A 26,237-nucleotide genomic window follows, 5' to 3' on the forward strand; every position below is an offset into this window, starting at 1 on the left:
ATTTATTCATGCCTAAAGACTGCCCTTACCAAACCATCTCCCCCACCTTACCTGGTTAACATGCTCCTGATGAAGGAACACAACAGAGAGAGTGGACTTCTGCTCACAGAATTTGAAAAAAAGAGTAAAAAGATATAAGAGGAGGGAATTGTGAGAAACTGTGGCCTTGGTCTTGTCTTTTCTATCAAAGGATATAAACAGGAGTGCCTCCATTTTAAACTTTATTTCAACCTAGGCTGCCCTCCTTCACCCCATGCACTAGGGTTGCAGTTGTGAGTTACAAGGAATGTCTGCAGCTTGGACTCTGGGAACACCTCATGCCAAGGATATTCAGTTCCCCATTCCCCCAACCCCCTTTAGCAACCCTGCATGGCAAACCTTCAGGCTTTCCCCTTTTGAATTTCTCTATGGGCAGCCCCCTCCTCTTATTAAGAGTATAAGGGTGGATTTAAATGGGCTTGGGAACCTCATTCTGAGACAATAGATGCAGGCATTAGGCTCAGCCTTAGCCACCCTACACCACTGGGTTAAGGAACGATTGCCTGTGAGTTCAATCACATATGTTCACTCTTTCAAACCAGAGGATACTGTGTGGTTAAAAGAATGGAACGTCCAACCTCTGAAACCCCTCTGGAGGGGCCCAATCACTGTTATCCTATCCACCCCCACTGTAGTAAAGGTGGACGAAATAGTCCCCAGCAGAATAAAGCCAAGGTCTCAAGACTGGGAGTGCATCCCTGACTGACCAATCATGTAAGCTGATGATCCAGAAGAAGTAGATCATGACCTCAGGAAAAGCACTGAAAGACAACAGCCCTTCTCTAGTTACTCCAGAGGCTAACTAGTCTATGCACAGCAGAAGCCTGAGGATGCTACCAACTGGCAACATAGACAGACTGCATCCTTTATGTGACTGTCTGTAATGTACTGCCACCTCTTGCTCTTAACTGTATTTGAGTCTCTAGCCATGCTTTTTGCTATAGCCCTTGCCAAGAACATCCTAGACAACTGGAAATGTGGCAAGGGGGGCCTACTGGCCCTCACCTTCCTCTTGTGGGTGGGATGCTTTGCTTGTATTGGCTGCTTTTACTAGGGGTGCCATTGGTGAACCTGAGTCCTCCATCATGTGAACCATGTATTTGCCTAACCAGGTCAGGCTAAAGAGTTACTTGTACTTTACCACACCCACTTCTCATGCTTAGGAAAACCTCCACACATAATAAAACAACCTATTCCATCTGCCAACGTGAAAATCAGTACACCTGTTTCAACCCAAAGTACTACCCAACTGAGGACTAGTTTGAAGTTCAACACTTCCAAGGTGAAGGACCATTAATTAACAAAATGAGTTACATATTCCCACCTGCCAGTATGGGTAATTTTTAATGTGTGTGACACCATTAGTAAAAATCCCTCCATAGTCCTAAAATGTGGAGGGTTGTCATAGGAATAAGAATACAGAATTAATGATAAGTATATGTGTTAGCATCCCCCACCCCAATTTGCCTGTTATGGTGACTGCTGGACTTATTGCCCCTATTGGAGCTGTGTCTCTGGGCCACTTGGAAGGGTAAAGATAAGACAGCACTCCTGCAAAAGGGGGCTGCCACTCTTAGCTGGGAACTGGGAACCTGTAACCCTGGTGATTTTACTATCTTTAATCCAGGAGATCCAAAGTGGGGAAATGGCCTCCGGATTGTGAGACATTGACCCAGGGACTGTACTTTATTTCAAAAGGGTCTCTACTATCTGAGTGGCCACATCTTATCAGGTTTTTACTCATTATATGAGGAAATAGAAAGTAGCCCCCTCCAAGTCCACTCATAACCAAAAACTTATTTTTGGCCTTAGCAAAGACTGCAGCCCCTACTCTGAAGGTGTCTTCTTGCTATGTATGTGGGAAAATGAACATTGGGGCATCAATAGCCATGGGAAGCTAGAGAGTTAGATCCCTGTGAACCTTATAGTGGCACAGGGTACCTCAGTTTTACTTCAGGGGTTTGGCTTCTCAAGACCTCAATAATTGGACGAAACTGTCTTCCCCTTTGGGGAGGATGGCTCAATGTCTCTGTAGGGAGCCTAACTGAATCAAATCTCTTATAACACAATTGCTGGAAGACCAATGGTGGGGATTCCCTGACTACTTTGAACCAAAACCTCACCCTTTGTCCAACTTTTCTCATCTAAGGGGAGGCTTGGGACAATGTTGACTCAGAAATCGAATGGTGGACCTTAGATGGACTATATTGGATATGTGGAAAAATTGCATATGCTGTACTCTCCCTAAACTGGTCAGGGTCTTGAGTATTAGGGATGACCCACCCACCTTTCTTTCTACTCCCACTTTCCAGGGGAGAACATCTGTGGGTCCAAATGTATGAGAACAAGACAACTCATAGAAAATGAGGTACCCTGAAAATTGGTAATTGAAAAGATGATGAATGGCCTTCTAAATGCATAATTCAGTATTATGGTCCTGTCACTTGGACAGAGGATGAGTCCTGGGGCTACCGCTCCCCAATTTATATGCTAAGCTGCATAATTAGACTGCACACACTTGTGGAAATTATAACTAATGACACTGCCAAAACTTTTAACTTGTTAGCCAAACAACAGACCAAAATGCACACTGCTGACTATCCAAATCACTTCCCCTTAGATTATCTGCTTGCTTCCAAGGAAGAAGTTTGTAGAAAATTTAACCTAAGCAGCTGCTGTCTACAATTAGATAATGAAGGAAAGGTCATAGAGTAGATTACAGATTTAATGAGGAAAATTGCTCATATTCCAATCCAGACCTGGAAAAGTTGGGATCCCAGGGAACTGTTTTGGGGGATGGTTTTCAACTCACAGGGGATTCAAAATGCTCATAGGTATTATACTCCTGATTTGAGGAACCTGTTTGATCCCGCCTTGCTTGGATCCCTTTGCTATATGTTCCATCATCAGCCTCACTGAGACAATGAAAAACAGTTGTCCATATAATGATGTTATGGAAATATAAACTTCTGAACCAGGATGAAACTTTGGACCCAAAATAGAATGGGGTCCAAGCATCAAAGCTAGGAATGTAGAAGGGCCCCTCCTGACCTGTCAAGGGGGGAACTTTTTACAATGTAGCAATATCAGCCTCTGTGTAGCATGTGTAGTTCTGATGTAATTCTGTATCATAAATCATACCAGAAAGACTATAGAATGTTAATGTATATCCAACCAGACTATAAAATGTTAGTGTATGCCTATATAAGGAAGACAAAGACACAAAAATTTTATAAAAGAGTGCAAGTATGTCATGTTTGACTCTCAGGCTTTGGATAGGGATCTGCTTCCTGGGAAAAAGGCCTTGGCATCCCATCTCTCTACCCAAAAATCCTGCAGTATTTTATCTTGCCTATTGTGAATTGTTCCACAATAAACATGAATGTGCAGTTATTCCTATAACATGCCGATTGTAATTCCTTTGAGTATATACATTACCAAGAACTGGTTTAGCTGGATCAAACTATAACAGCACTTTTAGTTTGTGTGTTTTGTTTAAAGGAAGCTCCATACAGATTTCCATAGGCCTGTAATACTTTATCTTCCCACAAGCAGTGTTGAAGGATTATTTTTTCCTTCAAATCCTTGCCAGTATTTATTGTTTTTAACATTTTTGATGATGGACATTCTGACTGAGGTGAGATGGAATCTCATTGTAGATTTATTTAATTATTTATTTTTCCAGTACTGAAAATCAAATTCAAGACCTTGGGCTGTTTCCAAGATTTAGCTATTACAAGCTATGCTGCTGTAAACATGGGTGCACATATGTCTCTGTGGTAAGATTCTTTTAGTTGTTTTGGGAAAATACCTATCAGAAGAATAGCTGGGTTAAATGGGACCTCTAATCTTAGTGTTTTGAGGTATCTCCATACTAATTTTCAAATGCCAATCAACTGGTGACTGGATAAAGAAGGCATGGTTTTTTTTATGAATTCTATAAAGAATGAGAAAATAGAGACGTTTATAGCTAAATGGATGCCCATTGAGGCCATACTCTTAAGTGAAATAAATAAGGCACACATGTGTATATACCAAATAGTTTCTCTGGTGTAAGAAACTGAGAGTGCAAATGAGGATCAAAATGTTTAATAGATAATGTGAAATAGGAAGAAAAAGTCTAAAGGGGAAGGGCAAGTGGGAAGGTTAGGAGAAAGGAAAGAAAGGAAAGGAAAAAATATGAGAAAAGGAAGAACTGGAAGCAAAGTCTTTGTAAATAAGGAGGGTGAAAGTGTTGAAGGGAGGGCAGGGGAATGGGGAAAAAATAAAAACCAAGATATATCACGCAAAGGTACAAATTCCCAATGATGAATGTCATCATATTTTATACCTAAAATCTACCCTAATGATTAAAAAATGAAAAGCACATAAATTTCCAGATCAGGATAGTGAAAAAATTCATTTGCGTGTCACTGATACCACAAATTATTTTATCTCAATAAAAATTAAAATTTAATGTTCTGGAACTTTTTATATCAATACTGATGATTTCATAAACATTTTTCTGAGAGAGAAATAAATCCACTTCATTATATGAGTAACACTTTTTAGTGTTTGGGGATACAAAAATATATAATAATTTTTTTAAAAAAATAAGAAAATACACACCAAAAGTAAACTCCAGATTCAGATTTTGGGTTATTGCAAGAGTGTAGGTACAGGGAAAGATCATAATGGCAGTAGGGAATATTACACAGATAGACTTTACAATATTGATAATATGTGATTTCCTAAGCTCTATAGTGAATCAGAAGCATTATTCTTTATGCCTTTGTAAAGAATAGTTTATTTAGTAGCTTATAGGGAAGGGTCAAAGATAGATTTGGATGATCAGCCATATTGATGAGAATTAAAATAAGAATAAACAGCCCTTTCAGCACAGAGGAGCAGAGCACGTGTACCCCCACCCCCTCAACTCCCCACCTCTGGCCACTGGGCCAAACCAGCACTTGGATCCACACCACAAAGGGGAAGTGGGTCAGAAAAGACATTGATCTGAGCTCCAGAAGATAGAACAGAAGTAAACAAGAGAAAGAGGGCCTCTCTGAGGCTCCCAGATGAAAATTGAAGCCCACTGGAAAAGTGAAGAAAATCTGCAATAAAGGCACACCAGACCACCATAGTTGGTAAGTTGCAGGAAACACCACCTCCCGTTGGAACCTGGACTATCTTCAGAGGAAGGGCAACTGGAACCTGCAGTAGAATGTAATAGAACCTTACAGAGTTCAACCCAGGAGGAGGTCAGAGGTCTCAACTTGGGCCTTACAGGAAGAAATCAGCCTGAACCTCAGGGGACAGCTGCTGGCTTGCTGAGACTAATTGACTTAGATCTGCACACTCATGCCCATGCTGTCTATACTGACAGCAGAGACATACCCTGAAGGATGCTCTTTATTTTTATTTTTTATAGTCAAACTAATTTTTTCTCTTATTTTTAATGTTTTTTTCTAATTTTTATCTATTTCCTCTTTTTAAATTTTTCCCTTATTTTCTTTTCTTTTCTTTCTCTTTCTTGCTGTCTCTCTTCCACCTTGTTCTTCATTTCTCTCCCTTTCTATTCATGTTCCTGTCCTAATTTGAATTTCTTTTTTTCTTTTCTTTTTCCTTTTCTTGACTGTCATTAGTTTGAAAGAAAAGTGAATACAGTTTCTAGCCTCCCTATTGCTGTTAGGTTGTTCTGTTTTTGTGTTTGTTCTTTCATTCTGTCTTCTCCTCTTCTCTTCAACAGCTTCCTAGAGTTTGTGTGATCTTCCTCTGCCCTCTGGCCTCACTTCTAACCTTTCCCTATCATACGTATCTATCTTTCCCTCTCCAACTCCTTCTAAGTTCTCATCCTAAAGGGTAAAGTTGCTATAATGAGGACATATTCACTGTAGACATGGTTTGGGCCAGTCCTTGATTTTTATTTAATTAACATGTTTACAAGTAATAGATTATTAACTACCGCAAATTGTCATTGTATAAACTGTGTTTGATGCTATTGTTGTTGCTGATTGTTATCATTTGGGCTAAGGTGTTGTGATTGATTGAATCAGTTGTCCTTCTTAGTATACTGAAAATGTGATGGGCTAAGAGTCATAAGAGATTCAAAACCTAAAGACCAGATATATTTGGAAGACACTTCTGAGAAACAATCATCCCATAAAAGTTCTAAATACAAGCAACAAAGATACTTACAATAAGCAATATTGAAGTATCAACCCAGGAATTGAACCAAAAACAGTACCAACAACAAAAATAAAAATGAGAAGACACCTAAGCAAGACACAAAATCAGGCTACCGGCTCACCAAAGGCAAATTCTGGGGGAAACTAGGTGGAAAAGTCTGATAATCACCTGGAAACCCTACACTGATGGCACAGGAAGTAACAAAACAGATGAATGAAGTTCTAGAAACATTCAAAACAGCAACATTTTCCTAGATAACCACAGAGATGGTGAGCAGAATGAAAGACATGATTAAAGACTCTAGAAGAGAAATAGATAAAAAAAAAAAAAAGATGAGCTCAGGACCATGATGGAAACCATGAAAGCCTAGTATAGGAAAGAAATGGAAACCACGAACACCCAACATAGGAAAGAAATGGAATCCATGAAACAGATTCAAACAGATATCCAGTAAATTAAAAACTCTATTGAAAGCATTCACAGCAGAATGAGTGAATGTGAAAATGGAATATCAAATATTGAAGACAGAATTGCAGTGACCATGAAAAGAGAGATCTCTTTAAAATAGTAAGAGACCATGAGAAATCGAACCAGCAGCTCCTAGATGATGCAAAGAAGAATAATATAAGACTGATAGGAATCCATGAAAAATCAGGAGAAAGTACAAATGGCATAAAATAAAAACTGTTCACAGAATTAATGACACAAAACTTCCCAAACAGAGTGAAAGAATTTGACATACAAATGAGTGAGGTATGTAGGACTCCAGCTAGCCATGATCAAAAAAATCCACACCTAGACATATAATAATCAAGATCCTTGAAACCCAACAGAAAAACAAAATACTACAAGCAGTTAGAGAAAAGAAACAAATCACATACAAAGGGAAGCCCATCAGAATCACAGCAGACTTTTCAACACAAACCCTCAAGTCCAGGCGAGCCTGGAGTGAGATATTTCAAGCCCTAAAAGAACACAACCTCCAACCTAGACTAGATGTATCCTGAAAAATTATCTTTCAAAATTAATGGGGAAATAAGACACTTCCATGACAAAGAACACCAGAGAATTTTCATGAATATCAAACCACCACTCCAAACAATTCTAAACAATATCCTAGAAAAAGACAATGAAGGTCACAACTTCATGAGGACCAACAGAGAGAAGCCACCAGGCAAGGCAAGAAACTAAAGGGAAAGGGGGAAAAATAAAAAATAAAAGAGCCAACAACAGGAAAATGACATAACAAGGGTAAGCTAGTACATATCAGTTATAACCATCAATGTTAATGGCCTCAACTCACCAATTAAAAGAAATAGACTGGTAGAATGGATTAAGAAGCAAAATCCAACAATATGCTGTATACAAGAAACCCACTTAGCTCACAAAGAAATACAAAGATTGAAAATAAAAGGATGGAAAACAATTCTCCACTCAACAGGAGCCCAGAAAAAATTGGGGGTAGCTATCTTATATGCAGACAAAATAGATTCCAAACCAAAACTAATTAAGAGCGACAAAGAAGGCCACTACATCCTTGTAAAGGGAATAATCCAAGAGAAAGAGATGACAATTATAAATGTATATGCACCAAATACTAATGCCCACAACTATACAAAACAAATATTAATGGACATGAAAAACCAAATAAGCACTAATACAATTGTAGTGGGGGACCTCAAAACCCCACTGTCATAAATAGACAGATCATCTAGACAAAAAAATCAACAACAAAATACTAGAACTGAACCAAGCTTTTGAAAAAATGGACTTAGTACATGTCCACAGAGTGTTCCACCCCACAAGATCAGAATATACATTCTTTTCAGCTGCACATGGGTCATTCTCCAAAATGGACCACATGCTAGCTCACAGAACATGTTTAAGTAGATGCAAAGGAACTGAAGTTATCCCCTGTATATTATCAGATTATAGTGCAATTAAACTGGAGATCAATAGCATAAGAAACTGCAGCAACTGCACAAACACATGAAAATTGAATAACACCCTCCGGAACAATCAATGGGTCACAGAGGAAATTAAAGAAGAAATTAGACAGTTTCTACAATTAAGTGATAATGCTAATACAACATAGAGGAATCTATGGGACACAATGAAAGCAGTTATACGAGGGAAATTCATAGCAGTAAATGCCCATATTAGGAAAAGAGAGCAAGCTCAAATAAACAGCCTAATGCTGAAACTTAAGCTCCTAGAAAAAGAAGACCAAGACAAACCCAAAGCTCATACAAGGGAGGAAATTATAAAGATCAGAGCAGAAATCAATACAATGAAGACTAGGAGAATAATACAAAAAAATCAATGAATTGAGGAGTTGGTTTTTTGAAAGAATAAATAAAGTTGATAAACCCTTTGGTGACCTTATCAATAAAAAGAAAGAAAAGGCTCAAGTTCATGCAATTAGGAACGAAAAATGTGAAGTCACAATAAATCCAGCAGAAATCCAGAGGATCAACAATACCTACTTTGAGAACCTATACTCTAATAAAATGGAAAATAGAAGAAATGGACAGGTTCCTAGATACATATGAATTACCAAAGTTGAATGAAGAAGATATAAAAAGTCTAAACACCCCAATTACAATCAGTGAAATTGAAAATGTTATTAAACCTTTACCAACCAAGAAAAGCCCAGGTCCTGATGGCTTTACTGCTGAATTCTACAATTCTAGAGATTTTTTGCCACTACTCTTTAAAATCTTCAGTGAAATTGAAAGGGAAGCAATACTTCCAAACTCATTCCTGGAAGCAACTGTTATTTTGATTCAAAAACCAGAGAAAGACCCTACCAAAAAAGAGAATCACAAGCCAATCTCCCTAATGAGCATAGATGAAAAAATTCTCAATAAGATACTGGTAAACAGAATACAGAGGGTCATCAAGAAGATCATACACCCTGACTAAGTTGGATTTATCCCAGGGATGAAAGGATGGTTCAACATGTGTAAATCAACAAATGTAATACACTATATTATCAGAACCAAGGACAAAAACCATACAATCATCTCAATAGATGAAGAAAAGCATTCGACAAAATCCAACACCCATTCATGATAAAAACCCTACAGAAAATTAGAATAGACGGTCTTTATCTCAAGCTAATAAGGGCTATCTATGAAAAACCAACAGCCAACATCATACTAAGTGGTAAAAAACCAAAAACCTTCACACTAAAAACAGGAACAAGACAAGGATGTCCACTATCACCACTTCTGTTCAATATAGTTCTGGAAACATTAGCCACAGCTATTAGACAAGAGAAAGAAATAAAAGCAATAAAAATAGGAAAGGAAGAAGTTAAACTGTCATTCTTTGCTGATGATATGATACTCTACATAGAAGACCCCCAAAATTCTGGCAAAATATTTCTAGACTTAACTGTCAGATTCAATAGAGTAACTGGATACAAGGTAAACACTCAAAAATCAATAGCCTTCTTGTACACAAATAACAGACATACTGAGAGAGAAATTAGGGAAACAATTTCTTTCACAATAGCATCCAAAAAAATGAAATATCTAGGAATTAATCTAACAAAGGAGACAAAAGACCTCTTCACTGAAAACTATAGCACTTTGAAAAAAGAGATTGAAGAGGACATAAGAAAATGGAATGATATCCCTTGCTCCTGGGTAGGAAGAACCAATATAGTGAAAATGGCCATACTTCCAAAGTTGCTATGCAGATTGAATGCAATCCCAATCAAAATCACAACAGTGTATTTCACAGAACTAGAGAAAACAATCCAAAAATTTATTTGGAGCAAGAAGAGACACAGAATAGCAAAAGCAATTCTAGGCAACAGAGACATGACAGGGAGTATCACAATCTGCAACTTGAAACTATACTGCAAAGCCACTGTGATAAAAACAGCACGGTACTGGCAAAGAGGTAGACCTGAGGATCAGTGGAATAGATTAGAAGATACAGAATCAACGCCAGACATGCTCAGCTACCTCATCTTTGACAAAGGAGCCAACCATCTGCACTGGAGGAAAGATAATCTCTTTAATAAATGGTGTTGGAAAAAACTGGATTTCAAACTTCCAAAGATTAAAACTAAAACCCTGTCTTTCACCATGCACTAAACTAAAATCGAAGTGGATTAAAGATCTAAATATTAAAACAGAAACACTAAACTTACTGAAAGGTAAGTTAGGTAGAACTCTTGAAGTCATTGGCATAGGAAAAGATTTTATGAACAAATCCTCAGTAGCACAAGAACTTGCACAAAGAATCAACAAAAGGGATCTCATCTTATTAAAAAGCTTCTGCACTGCAAGAGAAACCACCAACAGAGCTAAGAGACAACCTACAATGTGGGAAAAAAAATTTACCAGCAGTTCCACAGACAAAGGTCTACTATTTAGAATATATAAAGAACTCAAAAAAATCAGACCCCTCAAATATAAAAACTTGATTTAAAACTGGGCATCTGAAATTAACAGACATTTCTTGATCAAACAAGTAAAAGCAGCAAATAAATATATGAAAAAATGTTCAACATCACTAATCATTCGAGATATGCAGATGAAAACAACACTGAGATTCCACCTCACTCCAGATAGAATGGCTGCTATCAAGAAATCAACCAATAACAAATGCTGGTGGGGGTGTGGAGAGAAAGGAACCCTTCTTCATTGTTGGTGGGAGTGTAGACTGGTGCAACCACTGTGAAAATCAGTATGGAGATACTTCAAAGAACGAGGACTAGAGGTCCCATTTGGTCCAGCTATCCCTCTGCTGGATATTTTTCCAAAAGAGTTAAAAGAATCATACCACAGTGATATATGTGCACTCATGTTTATAGTGGCACAGTTTGTAATAGCTAAAACTTGGAAACAGCCCAAATGCCCATCAACTGGATACTGGATCAAGAAAATGTGTTTTTTTTAATAAAATGGAGTATTACTCAGCCATCAAAATTGAGAAATTAGATGGGATGGGGATTTAGTTCAGCAGTTTCACCGCCTGCTGCGTAAGCGCAAGGACCCAAGTTCGACCCCTGGTACCAAAAAAAAAAAAAAGAGAAAGAGAAATTAGAGACATTTATAGCTAAGTGGATGCACATTGAGGCCATACTCTTAAGTGAAATAAATAGGACACACATGTGTAAATACCGAATAGTTTCTCTGATGTGAAATGCTAAAAGTGTAAATAAGGTTCAAATGATATAATTGATAATGTGAAATAGGAAGAAAAGGTCTAAAGGAGTTGGGGAAGTGGGAAGGGTAGGGGAAAGGAAAGAAGGGAAAAGAAAAAATACGAGAAAATGAAAAAATGGAAACAAAGTCTTTGTAATTAGGGAAGGGTGAAGGAGGTGAAGGAAGGGCAAGTAAATGGGGAAAAAATAAGAACTAAGATACATTATGTAAAGTTTCAAGATTTCAATGATGAATGTAACTGTATTTTATACCTAAAATGTACCAATAAACATAATGAAAAAAAAAGAATAAGAATTAACAATTGACTGGGACTTTGGACCAAGGATGAACTTCCTCAGGCAACAGGAAATGCAACCCTCTCCCTACTAAAGTGAGTTGCAGGCCTGGGAGCCCCAGTTGTTGAGCTCCAGCCCCTGGCTCCTGGATGTTTGTGAGGCAAGATGTTAAGGCGCACCCTGGAAAGGACACTCAAACTAGACAACTGCAAGATGCTGTCACAAATGTCGAGAAGCATTTTGGGGAGCTGTGCCAAATATTTGCTGCTTATGTGCGGAAAACTGCCAGACTGTGAGACAAAGCAGACCTCCTGGTGAATGAAATTAACATGTATGCCTCTACAGAGACCCCAAATTTAAAGCAAGGCTTGAAAAGCTTCCTTGATGAGTTTGCCAAACTTCAGGATTATCGACAAGCAGAGGTTGAAAGACTTGAAGCCAAAGTGGTTGAACCTTTGAAAGCTCATGGAGCAACTGTAAAACTGAAATGGGATGATCTCAAAGCAGCGTTAACTGCAAGGAATAGAGAAGCTAAGCAGTTAACTCAGTTAGAAAGAACCCGGCAACGAAACCCATCTGATCGACATGTAATTTCACAGACAGAAGCCAAATTACACATAGCTTCAACAGATGTTACCCGAACAACTTGTCATCTGGAGGAAACTATTGACAATTTCGAAAAGCAGAAAATAAAGGATATCAAGAATATATTTTCAGAATTTATCACAATCGAAATGTTATTTCATGGCAAAGCTTTAGAGGTCTACACTGCTGCCTAACAAAATGTACAAAAGATTGATGAGGATGAAGATTTAGAGGTTTTCTGAAATTCTCTGTATCTACTAGATTACCCATTTCATTTAGATATTGTAAAAGCAAATTCAAATTCACCTCTTCAGAGATCACTGTCAGCTAAGGGTGTATCTGGAACAGGACAGGTATCTACCTGTCGATTAAGAAAGGATCAACATGCAGAAGATGATGAAGATGAAGAGGTAGACTTTACAGAAGAAGAAAATTAATTTTAAGTTAATTCCCACATGTCCATTTTCATCTTAAATGACTTGAAAACTTTATATTCACTTGATAAGGAAAACCTCAAAACAAAATCCTACCATAAATGCAAAAATAAAGGAAATTTATGCTGACCAAAGCAATAAAAATTTTTTAAAAAGTGAGTTGCAGCTACTCCCTACTAAGCTCCTGAGTTCTGAGGAATTTAAAATACAAAATAACCAGTTTTTCTCTCAAACCACAGTTTCCTTTAAACCGTGCTTGCTGAAGAACTGGGTTAGAGAGCCTGAGTTCCAATTGGTCCCTTACAACCACAGAGTGACCTGAGCTACATGGCCACTAAACAACCAAGCAATTCCTGTGTTCTGCTTGTCTACAATGAGCTCTGGATTGAGGGCCATGGTGACAACCACATGGGACCGTCCTAGAAACCCGAAGCTATTCTTCCTATCATTTCCAACCAGACCCTCCTAGCCTCCTCCTTTGGTTCAAGACTTCATCCCTTGATGTTATGAGACCACGAACTCAGCATATCTGACATCTAACAAGTTGGGAGTTATTTTCCCATCACATTTTTTTTCTTAAATATTACCAAATATATGTACATCCATACTTTGTAATAATATATGGTTATTAAAATATTTATGAAGACAGAATTGGAAAGACCTCCAAAACATCATTTTAAAAAAAGCAAGTCCTGTAATTACATGAATGATATACATGTTTGATTACCATGTGTGTGATGCTTACCTCTAAAGAAGACAGTTTTAGTCTGAATGAGAGATAAAAAATAACAGTTTTGGAAGTATTGTTTGATTTTACAAAAATAGTGTGTCACTTAGATAATAAAATGAAATGGCATTGTTCTCTCCAGAAATGCTTACCTTTATGTAAGTTAATAAAGCAAGTGAGGAGAGAAACCTAATGAGAGAATAAGAAGAGATAGTGAAAGGACTAAGCAGTGAAATAGAGAATTCCAAACCAAAACACTGACGTTAAGGTAAGGCTCTCTCTCCCATCCTGCTGTCACCTTGGATTCCAGGAGCAACAGGTTTGATGGATGAACATCTTGCAACATGAGTCAAAACCACTCCCTTCTTATGTCGCATTGACTTCTTTTATCAACACAGGCCCCTCCCTACCATCCTGAGATAATGATCAACCAGCCCACAATTTGACCAAGATTGATGCATACTTCTTGCATTATGCATACTTCTTGCCCCCAGTCTCTGTATAACAATGCAGCTCTGGCTAGCACCCTGAATACAGAGCTGAGGATGCCTGATCCTCTGTCTTCCTGATTTAGTTGTTATAGTGAATAAATGCCTTTCCTGCCTTGCACCATTGTTTTTATACGTAAGTTTGGTGGGAGGCAAATAGCTGGACCTGATTTGTTGGGACTCCCTGTCCTCAGACACCTCTGAGGCCTAGGATCCAAGCCACAAAGCCATTCTTCCCTTTTAAAATTCATTATAGTAGACTTGTAGTAGAGAGGACTCAAGATCTGTAGGCAGTAAACAGAAGAGTTGTATGAAAACATCATTCAGCTATCCATGAATTTGACTTTTTAAAAAATGTAATTTCTAGAATAGCATTATTCACCCTTATTAAAAGCTTGATAGTTTTCTTTTCTATGTGTCTTTACATGATATAATCATGAATATCACCCAGTGAATACATCATTCAAAAAGGGGGCATCTGCTCCCTGAAATAGTTTGCCTTTCCTGTAGTTAGTTAAGAAATCTTAAAGTGAAATTCCCAGTATTTACTTGTGATCCAAAATTGTAAATGTTAGCATTTTAGGCTCATTTAGGAAAAGCAGATTTCAGTGATTGCATATCATTTCAAATTTTACAAGGGTTTAAATAATCATACCTTGAAGATTAAAACAAACTCAATTTTTTGATCAATGTTTTTAAAACTAAAAATATAAGTCATAAATATTTTATGTTTAGAGGAAAAAATGTTATTTGCCAATTCTGTGATGCTTCAAAGTCTTACAATGGAAGAATTAGATTATTTATATTGTATTCAGTGGTTCCAGAGTCAGACTAAACCAAGTGCCTGGTAAGAGACTATACAGAGGGAAAAAAGCAGCTATTTAAATTTATGAAGGCTCTGTCTCCTGCTATGTCTTAATTATAATACTGAAATAGGACCAATACTCTTCATGAGATCCTCATTGGGAATTGTAAGGTAGTTTCATGTTTGTTTTCCCTGGAACATTAACTAAGTCTTATTTCATCTCTTAGGAAGAGAATATTCAACCTTCAAAAGTTATGTAAACATTGAGTTTTTAATTCAGTTTATAGAATATATTTATAACAGGAAATAGACTCCTTTTATTTAAATTGAAAATGAACTGACCAACCTTGCCTATCAACAGATAAATTAGGTGTGCTATTCTGTCAGAAAAACAGTCAAACCCCTGAGTCTAGTTTTCTTCCATAGATAATAAATAAAACATAGCAATAACTCTAGCAGATCACAATCCCATTTTAATGCAAAGTTCTTTGACAGTCATACACAAAATCATCCTCTCTGTGATTATTGAAGCAATTTAAATTATTTAATTCTTCCACAATCAAAACTATATAAGCTAACTCAGATGGTAATTTCTTTATGAGGAGGTAATATATCTATTAATTAGCTATTCTTTTTCACCCATGCACACATGTTCATAATCATTAATATCATTCTTTTAATTATTATAATCACTTTTCTCAGCATTGATTTTTTTCTTTATGGACTACCTGACTTGGAAATGTCATAAATATTAAGACATTAGTAATCTAAAATAAATTCAGACTTCATCTTCACTGGGTAGTATAATAGGAGAAGACAATTATGATATTTTACTTTTACAAGATGAGTAAAACTTCATCTTGTAAAACCAAAACATTTTGACTAAAATCAGAGAGTAACCAAGAAACTGTACTGTGCATTTCTAAAAAATCAATTCTTCAATCAATTACCCATTAAAAGAAATGAGTCAAAAGCTATCTTTAATAGCTATCAACAATAGCAATTGCTATTTATTTATTGAGAGCTAGGTTCTATTTTAAATACTTTATCTGCATTATCTATTTAATCTTTGTGTAACCTTTGAAGTATAAAATTACACCCCATCTTACTAAAGACAAAACTGATTAACAAAGAAGGCAAGTAATTTGTCGAAGTCACCCTACTGGAATTGCAAGAAATCAAAGCCTAACGTTTTGACTGAAGTTTGCCTTTTTAATCTTACTATTATTGCTTCTACTATCCTAGCCCCCATAAGTTTACTGTAGTGCCAAGTTCACAACCAGTAGTCGTGTTTACCTGCCAATGATACCAGTCACACAACAGCAGTAAAGCAAACTCTTGAAGTTGTATGAGCATCAAAGACATATGACAATCCAACAGTATTGACTTTATAAAGCCAAAAGTACACAGAAAAATTTCTGCTTCATTTCATTGCTAGCATTTGTATATATAATTTTAAAAGTTTTCTCAATGTATTTTTTCATTTTTCTGAGAATGTTTACATTTTTTTACAATGTTCTTGTTCACTACATAGTTCATTATTCTTCTTCCTGACCCACTACTACAAATGACTTTTATAGTATTCTGCTATGTTGTGTCCTATAAAAACACCATCCAGCTTTTCTATAAATTAACTGGCCCATATCTCTATTTGATAATATTAACTTGTTATGGTATGCATGAAAGGTACATCTTTGGACTGTTGTAAGAGAAAGCTATCTTTCCCTTTGTGAATTCAATCTTCTACATCACACCCTTTTATCCTTCTCTTTCGTTGTTCAGCAATAGCAAAAAGTCAGTTCTATTTTATATAAAATGTATATTTGCCACCTGGGACTTTTTCTGATTAAAGAACTCAGCTTCTCAACATGGTTTAAAATAATTTTTGATAGGGGCAAGGCAGATTCTTTAGCAGAAACTTGGACATGACCGAACACTTTTCCTTAACTATAATTGTCTCTGAATTATTTTGTGACAGTTTTTATAATCCTTCCTGAATTACAGTGGTGAACTTTAATGAAAGTTTCTGGGAGAGGAAATGGGATGTTGAAGCTTCCATGAGGTCTTATATACTTAATAAAAATAACTTTGAATTTCATGAGCATTAAATTAAATGATTATGAACTATTTCCTTGCAAAATGAGGACAGCATCAAAGACAGTTCACACAAAAGCCTTTTCCACAGAAAGTAACAAATCGTATGATGACTGTCCCCCTACAATTATAAATGACAGCATGTGGCCATTTTCCACCTCAGTGAATATGAACCAGCAAGGATTCTCTAGAGTGAATTGTGTCTACTGAAGAAACTACAACGAAATTTGAATTCAACCAAAGGAAGAAAATCAGATATTCTGTATTGCTTCACTTGTGACCAATACTATCCTAGATGTTTTCATAAACTGGTATTTACTTGAAATTCCCTCAGTAGCCTTCTGTTGAAGGTATGGATATTGTTATCTTCATTTAATAGGTGAAGGAACAGAGGCATGAGGAGCTGAACTCAGCTGGCAAAAGGTTGACCTGAGACACCAACCACTTCTTCACACAACACGCAGCCTCTGTGAAGGAAACACCTGTGAGCTTCATTAAGGACCAGCCATAAAGCAGGTGCATGCACAGCAGTCATGCCTTTGCTTCCCAAGTAATCCTCTCTCTTTGCTGTTCTTACACTTTAGAATTACGTTTCTTGATTTTATATACTTATTTACCTTTCACTTAATATTTATGATTTTCTCCTAGAACCCAGATGTTCTGGGGATAGCTAACAGATTATTCTTTATGAGTCATTGATGTTTTACTAACAGTAAGTTTCTAAACGTAATTGGGGGTCAGCTTTTAGCAGAGGAAAACAAATGGAAGAAAAGAAGGCATCAGGGGTAGGGTGAAGAACTTCAAACCATGAGATCTGCTTGGTTCCCTTGTCTGGTGGCAGAATAGCAGGTATTTTTTCAGTGGAAAGCTAGAAAAAATGAGACTCTAGCTCCAAGATATCATGTTTAGGCCTCTTTATTAAATGCATTGCATTTCCACAACTCTATCATTGTTGAAATAACTTTTCCCTAATAGGTGGTTAAGGGTTGGCAAACATGTTTTAAAAGGAATTCTATAAATATGTTTCTTGAACTCATCTATAATTGTTTTACCAAAGAGAAAATAGTTGTGATTTAACCTTTAGGAAAACCTCTAGGCTCTTATTTCTTCCACAAGAAATTTTCCACTGCTTTGGAAAGGAAAGACCTCAGGTCATCTGTTTGTTAAAAATTTTTTATAAAGCAGCTCCTGAGTATCAGTGATTTGACTTATGATTTTTTGATTTTACCATAGTATAAAAGTGACATGAATTAAGTAGAGATTATACTTCAAATTTTGAATTTTGACCTTTTCCTAGGATAGCAATATATGGTAAGATTCTGTCTTTTGATGACCAATTGTAGGTAATGTATATGTTCTGAGCATGTTTAGGGTAGGCTAGATAAGCTATGATATCTAGCAGACAAGGAGTATTGAATGCATTTTTGAGCAAGGATGTTTTCAGTTTATGATGGGTTTATCGAGACAGAGATCCATCGGGACAGGGCTTTAGCTCAGTGGTTCCACTGCCTGTCTGGCAAGTACAATGTCCTGAGTTCGATGTCTGGTACCAAAAAAAAAAAAGAAAAGATGTGGTTTAAAAAAAAAAAAGACATAGGTCCATTGTAAGCTGAGAAGCATCTATATATCCTAAAGTTGAGATTCTTTATATCCATTTTATTTCTAATATAAAATTTAGTACAAGTATCAAGGTATTTTTTACTAAGTCAACTATTCCAAAAACAAGGAAATTGTAATTAGTAAGAAACATAGTGAGGAACTTCTCAGCATCAGGAGAAAACATGATAACTTTTCCTGTTTTATAAATCAGTTTAGTAATTGATAATTAATAAGTAACATATTATATCTATAAATAATACATTTTTATAGTTAGGACATTTTCTATTTTCTTCAAATACAGCTGAAAAATGGAAAGTCATAAAATCCTTATAATATCCAAAATTTGCTTGTCAACAGTAGTAAGGAAGAAAGCACTTGCGTATCATGTCTCTGCAGCCCTGGTAGAGGCTGTTGTAGCTATGCCTCCTGCTCTGTCAGCTGAACATACAAAAGATTAAATGCTGTGTACATAATAGCCAGTTAGTACAGGTCTGTCTTGAAGGCTGGCAGGTGTTTCCATGAAATTTTGCCCTGCCTGTCACAGCACATAGGGCAGCCAGCACCTGGCAACCTCCTAATAAACAGCACACTCTTTAATTGCTCTGAAACAGCACAAGCAGCGGCAGCTGCTGCTAACATTGTTAAGTAAACAACAGGTTTGCACCTGCTGGAACAAAATCCTGATCCAATATTGACCAATCAGGTGACACCCAGGTAACTTAGGCAGCCTGTCCTAATGCAAGTAGCCCAGGAGATTAGCAGCAATCTATCAGTATTGATTCTTTCCCCATATATGTAATATGTGCACCACCATTGCCTCTTGAGGGAATTGAATTCAGTCTCTCTACATGAAAACTTGAATTCTTAAATTTATCTTTGGCTGATTTGTTCTAGCTTGTCTCCACCTTCTCCTGCCTTCTTTTGAAGATGATAATGAGAAAAGGTGACTTGGTTCAAAGTTACCATTTTTCTGTGTTATCAAGAATATTTAGGGCGAGGGGCTGGGGATTTAGCTCAGTGGTTCCACCATCTGCCTCGCAAGTGCAAGGACTTGAGTTTGATCCCTGGTACCGAAAAAAAAAGAATATTTAGGGCGGGATGTAGCTCAATGGCACTGCGTCTGCCTAGCGAGCACAAGGTCCTGAGTTCGATCACTGGTACCAAAGGAAAGAAAAAGAATGGTTAAAGGTCCACAATGGAAAATGTGAGTGGCCAAATGAACATTCTACCACCGACTAAAGGCTCAAGCTTTCAGCCTCTGTGAACAGGAAAATGAAAGACTGAAACAAAATATGTGCATGCACAAATATTCCAGCTGTGTTTTAGAAAATACAATTTTCAATGTTTTATGGTCTGCTGAATGTATCTCCTTACTGTGAAGGGAGAACAGGAAGCTCAATTTTCAGCAGCCAAACAAAAGTGAAGTCAAATTTAATGCTACTCCCATAGGGTAGTTCCTTTCAATCTCCCCATATATGCTCACAGTGTTTTGAGATTCTTAGCAAGGTTACTTCCAAGCCTCAGCAGAAACACAATTCAGGCTTTAGGGAATACAGGCCGGAAAAATGAAGAAGCAAGGGGCAATGGAGAAAACCAGTCCTAGTTTGTTCTTGAGAACCCTCCTCGATCACAACTCCTGCAGGCTGGCTGTGTAAGTCTCTCTTAGTGGATACAGCATTGGGTTTGATTAAAGCAAGCACAACTCCTAGGTGGAAAGAAAAAACTGTATAAGGCTAATTCATAGAGCAAGTCACTTGATAATCTCAAAGACATCAGATGTTGGTGAACTGGACTTTGGAATACATTTATTTGTAGTCAGTTTAATCCTTAAAACAAGCCTTACAATTCTAGTGTTTTCTAAAAATAATAAAATCGAGGACTATAGTGTATCCTAAAGGAAAACACAAAATAATATAATCTGAGCCTTGAGATGGAGAGAGAAAAAGGCATTTGTGAGTTAAGGGTGAAAAATAAAGAACATTTTTCAGGTTCTTTCATTTTCATCACAAGCATACAGAATACATACTTTACCTGGTAAAACAAACATTGGATAGGTCTGTGGGCAGATGATCAAAAGTCTGTTTCAGATCCTAAAGCCAACAGAGTGTTTTGCCTATGGCTTGTTTATATCATTTTGATCAAAAAGAATAACATAATTGTGAGCTAAGCAGAGGATGAAGATGTTTTTTCCAATGAGATAAGTTAATTATTACTATTGATTTTGGAGAGAATTTCTGTAAAATCAAAGCACATTTCTTTTCCCACTTCAGTATTTCTAAAAATTATGGAACAACTCCCAAAGTTGTTTTTAATCCTAATAAAAGCAGTTGGCCAATTTGCTGTATCAAGCACATACATTTATTTATTTTATTTTTTAAATATTTTTTAAAAATTATTTTATTTGTACATTTTAGGTATACAGTATAAAGACATTCATCATTGGAAATTTGCACCTTTACATAATCTGTCTTGGTTTTTATTTTTTCCCCATTCCCCTGCCCTCCCTATTTATAAAGACTTTGTTTCCATTTTTTCATTTCCTCATATTAATTCCATTCCCTTCTTTCCTTTCCCCTACCCCTCCCGCTTCCCATTCCCCTTTGCCCCTTTTCTTCCTATTTCACTTATCTATTATACCTTTTAAATAAAGTAACAAATTATTTGCCTGATACATAATAAATGGAGCATATTAACAGGAATGTAAATTTTCAATTTAACACTATTTCTTGGATCATACTAAGCACTAAAAAATGAGTAGTATTCACACAGAGATACAGGCCCACAAACTGATGAACTCTATGGGTTTGTTGAATCTAGCCTGCTATAGTTTTCCAAGACAATTAGCTGGTGTTAGCCATGATCTATAGATTACATAAATATAGTGCAGGTAAATAGCAAACTATCAGGCAAAACTTTTCTCTCATAATTTCTTTTACCACCTGTAGAAACATCAAAAGGAAAACAGATATTTAAGATAAAAAGCCCAGTTTTGTGACTGCTTTATATTAAGATTTAGCAGTCCTTGGAGTTTATGAGCATTAGTGTATTTGGTTCTGTTTTATATAATGTCTAATTTTTCCGTAAGTAGTATACATTTTAAGATAAAAAAAAATAGGCTAAAATAGATTTTGCATGATTAAAGATTCAAGGTGGCTATACCAACTTACTGTTGCTGATAACATTCAAAATCCCTTAGGTATATAAGAAACAAAGAGTTTCCTGCTATCTTCTGAATCTGCATATAACTAATAATAACTAGGCTCTAAAACAAACTTACTTCTAAAGCTTGTTCTGAGGCAGGAGGATGGAAATAGCACTTTTTCTTCTGAAATATACAGATAAGTATTTGGGATATATAAGTAGAATCATGTAATTAAAAAACTAGTTATTCATAAAAATGGAAGGGGGGCATTATGTCGCCTGAATCCCAGAGATTTTTTGTCTTGGTATGTGAATCTGAGAACATTATTTGGCCTTCTGAGCTTCAGATCTTTGTATAAAGACAATATCAAACTGACATTCAAATACCTGTTGTATGAAATATTTGAGGAGACTAGTGAATGCCAGAGGCTTATTTTTCCATCTCTGTGTGTGAATTTTTTTTAAAAAATGGATATGGTTACATCTTTTCTAAACTCACAAAATAAATACAACCTCGTTAAATCATTCTGCCTTAAATCAAATAAATTCAAATATTAAATTTAAAAAAATAATAGACTGCATATTGGTAAGAAAGGTGGAAGATAAGAAGGATGGGTTAATAAATGTTATTTCAGGAAAGAAAATCTACATATAAAAGATCATCTTTTGTAAGTTATAGGAAATACCTATATTAAGGCTTTGTTCTCAGAATTTTTGCCTCATACATAATAAAACACAAATAATTGTTAAATTAAATATTCTAGCAGGTTTGATGAATTATGATTTATCTATGATAAAACACACAGGTTTTAATTCTATGGTTAAAGGAATTTCAACAAATGTATGCACACATGCAGCTGCTATCTTAAGGTATGGAATATTTCTGTTACTCAGGGAAGTTTGCTTATGTGAATAATTTCTACCTACTTTCCTATCTCTGACAAGCAACCAGAGATCTAATTTTTGAAACTATATTTAACTACAGTTGATATTTATATGAGAGGAAGCATAAAGTATAAGTTTTTTCAGTCTTTTTCTCAATATACTTGTGATATTTATTCATGTGATTTTGTGTATCAGTAGTTTATTAATTGTCATTGTTGATTAGTGTTCTATTTTTATTAATTTACCATATAATATTTATTCACTTGTTAAATGACATTTGGTTTATTCTGAATTTTGGCTACTATGAATAGGATGCTATAATCACTTAAGTACAAATATTTGTGAGCTACATTTTCATTTAAGATGTCAAGTTGATGTCTGCAATGTTATTTTTAATACCTATGTTATTTCTTATTTTCTGGTTTTTTTGGAACACTATTACATTTTATCTCTTTTTTGGCTTATTAGCTATATGTCTCTTTCTTTTTTTGGTTGTTTGTATGTGTGTATGAATCAAGATTTGTATTTCCAATGCATTCTCCCCATGTGAGGTTATCAGGCAATTTTTTGAGTAGAAGAATGCTAATTTTCTGAGACTTCAGAAAAAAACTATTATAGTCCACTTTCATGGAGTATTATCTTCTGTAAGTTACATGCAATGCATATATTGAGGTTTTATTCCCAGGATTTTTGTCTTACAATAAAACATAAATGATTTTTTAATTAAAAATTCAGCAGGTTTGAAGAGTTATAATATTCTATGATATTATAGAATGACACAGGCTTTAAGTATTCAGTTAAATGAATCATAACAAATATACACACTCCTGCAGCTACCATCTGAATCACAGTATGGAATATACAAAATATACTTTTACGTATGCAAAATGAGAATCTTAAAAGAATCTTAAAAGAATTTTTCCTGTGCTACTTATCAACTTAGTGACTCGGTTCTAAATTCATCCTTGTTTGCCAGCTCTGTGATAATGTAGCTGGATCTGCATATTCTGTTTATGCCAGCTGACACATACAAGGATGAGCTATGGCAGAGTGTTCCTCCTTCTAAGTTCCAGCACAGTGTGCCTTCTCTGGTGTCCAATGAGCAGCAGTTTTCCCAACACTCAATAGGATGCTTTGCAGTAAATTCAAGTCAGTTCTTTGCTGTGGGCAACCTACCCCAGCACCACAAAAGGCATATTTTCAGAAACTCCTGACAGAATAGCACTCAGTAACTTCTCTACCATGCAATCAGCCACAGTCATGACATGTCCAAGATGGTTTGGACCTGGCCTCTGGGAGTGGGTGTCCCTTTCTTGGTGCCCCTGTCTTAGCCATAGTGAGATAAGCAAACACAGTTCTTCATACATTCCCTTAATTCCCCTAGCGGGACTTTAACACCAAAATTAGAACACGGGGCATTTAAGAGATTTTATTTATTTATTTATTTGTTTATTCATTATTTATTTATTTTACAGATCCATATCACAGCCTGCAGCAGCACTGATATATTTGACCTCATTAGAAGTTGCATTAGGCCGAGTTTTCTGACTTTGTTTGACTCATTTCTTTTGTGGGCTCAAATGGTTTGAAGTGGAATCAGTCTTCTCCCTAAAGCAAGACCCAACACACAAATCAAAGACTGCTAGTCCTCAAAATTGCGGTCTTGTGAAATCATGAGATTTGGGGACTGTGTGACTTCAAGATTGTAGGAATGCAGATTATAAGGCTTCAGATATTGACTGAAAGAATTTGGGATTTCTTTCTGCTTTCTAGCCCCACTCCCAGCTTCTGCTAATCATCAGTTCCTGTCAGAGAATTAATTGACAGAATTGTCTTTGATTTTGAGGTGCCTACAATTTTAAATTCAGCCTGCCAGTGCCTGGGCTTGTTCAAAGGTGGCAAGCTTCTCTTTGTCAAGATAATATTACTTAGTTTCTATACTAGGCCTGCGCCCACCTGAGCAATTGCCCCCAACTATGAAAACATCATTGTTCCATTTCTCATGAAGAAAGGCCTCATTCCTCTACAGTTTGGTCCTTTTAGATTTCTTTGTGTGCTCAGTAGCCTTAAAGAAAAGTGTGATTTTTGTTGTTGTTTTTGGTGATTTCTTATATCAGTGGGGTTGAGGATTGTACATAAAGATAATATATGGGCCTAGATATAAATTGTCCTTGCCTAGTATTATGGTTTGTATCTAGATGTCCCTGCAAAGCCTCATGTGCTCATAGGAGGGCTTTTCAGAGGTGGCTGGGTCTAAAGTGTATGAATATGGATTATGGGTGTGTGATAAATCAGCTCACTGATTGGATTAGCATAATTCTGGGTGTGTCTGCATGGATTTACTGAAGACAGAAGACCAACCCCCAGTGTGAGTGGCACCAATCAATAAAGAGAAAAAAGGAGGGTTACTGCTACTGTTTCCTGAATACCTTGCCATGGACTGTTTCTCCTCTGTGGTGCCTTTCTGCCATGGCACCCTGCCTTGGACCCAGCTGACTATGGACTGAAACTTTTACAAACTGAGAGTTAAAAGAAACCTTTCTTCTTTTAACTTGTGAGTGTCAGTTATATTGTCCTAGAAATGCAAAAATAAGTAAACACTTGGCAGAGAGAAATACTTCTATTAAAGAGAAAGTCAGAGGATGAAATTGGTAAAAATTAATTTAATAAAATAAAACACTGTGAAAAGCTCTATATTAACTTTCCATCCCTGTGACAATATACTTGGGAAAGTCAGCTTAAAAGAGAAAAGGGTTATTTTGGCTCATGGTTTCAGAGGTTTCAATCCAGCTGGCTCCATTGCTTTTAGGTCTGTGATGAGACAGATGCAACATGGTGGAAAGGCATGGCAGTGGAAAGCTGTTTACCTCATGGTGGCCAGAAACAGAGTGAACAAAAAGAGAGCCAGAGAGAAAGGGACCAGGGACCAGATATAGTGCTCAAGGGCATCCCCCCATGGTCTACTCCCTCCAATTAGGCTGCACCTCGGGTTTTCATTACCTCCAAGTAATACTGTCAAATTATGATGACATCACTGGATTCATTCATTGGATTTACTCATTCAGCTGATGAAGTTAGAGCCTAAATGATTTAATCACTTCTTTAAAGCCCATCAAAACAATGGGCTTTGGGGCTCATATTTCCAAACCATGACCATTAACCCCATTCTTCCTAACTATATTAAGGAGTAAAATTCCTTTTGACCATTTGACTTTTCTGATTTCAGATCATTCAAGTAATCACTGTTAATATCTAAATGAATATAATTAAAGGTATTTCCTTATTGGATTTTTGTTGCACTATTTATAGAGACATAGACATATATTTTTTATTAAAAAATAGGTTAATACAGGCTTGAGGGAGGAAGGGATAAAATAAAATAAAACTTATTTTAAAAAATAGATTAAGATTCCACCTCTCAAAGCCCAGAAAAAGGCGCTTCTGGGCTGCCATTCTACCTCTCACAGCCTAGAGGAAGGGGCTTCTGGGCTGCCATTCCACCACTCCCAGCCCAGAGGAAGGGGCTTCTGGGCCACTGTCCCACCATCACAGCCCAGAGGTAGGGTCTTCCAGGTCGCCAATCCACACTCCCAGCCCAGAGGAAGGGGATTCAGGGCCACTGTCCCACTACTCCCAGCCCACAGGAAGTGAGTCACAAGGGAGCCAATAGCATCCCCCACCCCGACAAAATGAAAAGACATGTAAGCAAGACTCAAAACCAAACTTCCAGATCACCTTCAGCAACCCCAAAGGGAAATGAGATAGAACACTGATACTCAACAACCTGGACTCACTGAATTGGCAACAAAAG

The 26,237-nt window shown here is 36.6% G+C and overlaps 1 pseudogene; it reads left to right on the forward strand.

The window, feature by feature from the left end:
• Positions 1-11,833: 11,833 nt before the first annotated feature.
• Positions 11,834-12,705, forward strand: LOC101701041 (CBY1-interacting BAR domain-containing protein 1 pseudogene; annotated as a pseudogene).
• Positions 12,706-26,237: the final 13,532 nt, after the last annotated feature.

Source organism: Heterocephalus glaber, unplaced genomic scaffold (assembly GCF_053883595.1).
Source record: "Heterocephalus glaber isolate CG9 unplaced genomic scaffold, H.glaber_assembly_v1.0 deba00000331, whole genome shotgun sequence".
Taxonomy (NCBI): Eukaryota; Metazoa; Chordata; class Mammalia; order Rodentia; family Bathyergidae; genus Heterocephalus; species Heterocephalus glaber.